Source organism: Phoca vitulina, unplaced genomic scaffold (assembly GCF_004348235.1).
Source record: "Phoca vitulina isolate PV1807 unplaced genomic scaffold, GSC_HSeal_1.0 scaffold69, whole genome shotgun sequence".
Taxonomy (NCBI): domain Eukaryota; kingdom Metazoa; phylum Chordata; class Mammalia; order Carnivora; family Phocidae; genus Phoca; species Phoca vitulina.
Window position 1 is genome coordinate 2,381,566 of NW_022589772.1, and position 2,817 is coordinate 2,384,382.

At 38.4% G+C, this 2,817-nt stretch overlaps 1 pseudogene; it reads right to left on the reverse strand.

Moving 5' to 3' along the window:
* Positions 1 to 542: 542 nt before the first annotated feature.
* On the reverse strand, positions 543 to 1,301 carry LOC116624662 (annotated as a pseudogene).
* Between the last annotated feature and the right edge of the window lie 1,516 nt (positions 1,302 to 2,817).

The following is a 2,817-nucleotide window of genomic DNA, read 5'->3' on the forward strand; positions in this document are numbered from 1 at the left end:
TTTGTCTATTTCCTCTTTCATTTGTATTACTTTCTATCAGGTATAGTTTGAAGATCTGTTGTTAGCTGCATATGCATTTAGGATTGTTATGTCTTCTTGGTGAACTAATTCTTTCATAATTAGTTCCTTCTTTATTCCTGGTCATATTTATTGCTCTGAAGTTTACTTTGATATTAATATAGCCACTACAGCATTCTTTCAATTATTATCTGCACTGTATATTGTTTCCATCATTTTACTTTCTTTATTACTTCAGGCTTTACTTTTTTAATTAATTAATTATTTATTTTTTAAATGTTTTATTTATTTATTCATGAGAGTCAGAGAGAGAGAGAGAGAGAGGCAGAGGCAGAGGGAGAAGCAGGCTCCCCGCCTAGCAGGGAGCCCGATGCGGGGCTCGATCCCAGGACCCTGGGATCATGACCTGAGCTGAAGGCAGACGCTTAACCATCTGAGCCACCCAGGCGCCCCAGGCTTTACTTTTTAATAAAAGAAATGAGTCCAATAGTTCCAAGGTACAAAATTAACCAGTTTTGAAGTGATTAATGATAACAGCACACAAACTGATCCTTCCTCAGGGGAACAGTCTCCTCCCTGATGCCCTCCTTGGTCATGATGCAGATCTGAGTGCATCCCCAGTGAAACTGTCCCCCTCCACTGCAGAAATGAAGACGTCTTTCACAAGATGCATGACTCTGTCCAAGAACAGTGGGCCGTGGTCCATATTCTGCATGTTCTTAAAACCAACCTGGTGGTCAAGCAGGGGCTGTAACATGGCCCCTGCTGAGCCTCCAGCCTTGAAAGAGTCTCTGCAGTAGAACCCGACCAGGTCAAAGTTGTACGCACAGCTCCTTTCCCTTCTTCATCCAGCCCCTGGATGATGTTGTAAACATAGTATGGAAAGAAGTGCCTTGAACAGAGGATTGTCGAGAGCATTGCAGCAATCGCCCCTGGAGTCATTCATGGTCTTGTTACTAGAATGCTTAAACATCTTTAGTCTTGCTTCAGTAATCTCGGTCAGGGTAAGACAGTCTCCATGAAAACCACTGCATCCAATGGCTGTTTTGTCTGTTAATTTGTAACACTTGGGGCAAATTAAAAACCCTCCCCTCAATTGAGTGTCAGAAGCAACAACTGAAACATCTCCTCCAGTGATTACCATTGAAAGCATAGGGTGAGAAGCAGAGCTGCAAAGGGCGCAGGTTACTGCGAGGCTCCATCGCCAGGTCTGGGCCTGGTCCCCAGCACACGATCACTTGGCCCCCCGCTGCTGCTGTCTCACAGCGAGGTGGCTCCATCATTTTACTTTTAACCCACATATGCCTTTATATTTAAAGTGTACTTCTTACAGATGGCATGTAATCGGGTCTTGTTTTTTATCATTTCATTTCAATTTCTGCCTTTCAATTTGTGTGTTTAGAGTTTTAACATTCAATGTAATTGTTGGCATGATTTGATTAAGATATGACATTATTTGTTGCTGCTTGTCCCCACTGGTTTTGCTCTTCTCTAACCCTTTTCCTGCTTCCTTTTGGGTTAGCTGGATATTTTTTTTACTATTCTATTTCGATGAATATATTGGCTTTTTGGCTGTTTTTCTTTGAATTATATTTTTCATAATTTCAGTAGAAATTATGAATATATATACACAACTTTCACAATCTAGTTAGAGTTAATATTTTACCAATTTATTTTTTCTTAAATTTTATTTATTTATTTATTTGAGAGAGAGAGAACGAGAGAGACAGACCACAAGTGGGGTGAGGGGCAGAGGGAGAAGAAGTCTCCCCGCTGAGCAGGGAGCCCAATGCCAGGCTCTACCCTGGGACCCCGGGATCATGACCTACACGGAAGGCAGACACTTAACCGACTGAGCCACCCAGGTGCCCCATAAATAAAATCTTTAAAAAAAAAAGTAAATGAAATCATACAGTATTTCTTTTATTGACCTATTTTCTAGTTACTGGTTCTATCCTCTGTCATCTCTAGTCTACTATTGAGCCCAGATGGTAATTTTTTCATTTCAAATGTTGTAGTTTTTAGTTCTAAATTTTCCATATGGTTCTTTTTTATATACTTTTTATTTCTCTGCTGAGAATATCTATCCATTCGTTTCAAGTGTTTTTTCCTTAACTTCATGGATCAGAGGTATAATTGATGTTTTAAATACTTGGTCTGATAATTCCAACATCTGGGTTTTCTCAAGGTTCGCATTTGCTGATTGTCTTTTCCTTTGAGGATTGGTCATATTTTCCAGGCTCTTAATATGTCTAGTATACATAGTCACTTAGATATTTTTACTATTAAGTTGTTTAGACTCAAGGTCCTGAAATTTCTGGGGTTTTTGGAGAATGTTGATTTTTTTGTTTGTTTTATCAGGTAATCACCCCATTAGGTTTAGACCATATATTCTGTCTTGCCTTACATGGGTGGCAGGTCAAGTCTTAATTTTGAATGTGGAATAGCCATACAATGAATATTTTTCATCCTTAAAAAAGAAACAAAATACCCATACATGATATAATATGGATGGACATCAAAAACATTATGTTAAGTGAAAAAAGCCAGATGCAAAAGACCACATATTGTATGATTCCATTTATATGAAATGTCCAGAAAATGCAAATCTACAGAGACAAAAAATAGATTAGTGGTTTCCAGGGGCTGGAGTTGAGAACAGAGTTTAACAGTAAACAGAAACAAGAGATCTTCCTGGGGTGATGGAAATGGTCCTTAATTTCCTTTAAAAATCATTGAATTATAAACTTAAAACAGATGAATTGTATGTATGTAAAGTATACTTCATTAAAGTTGTAA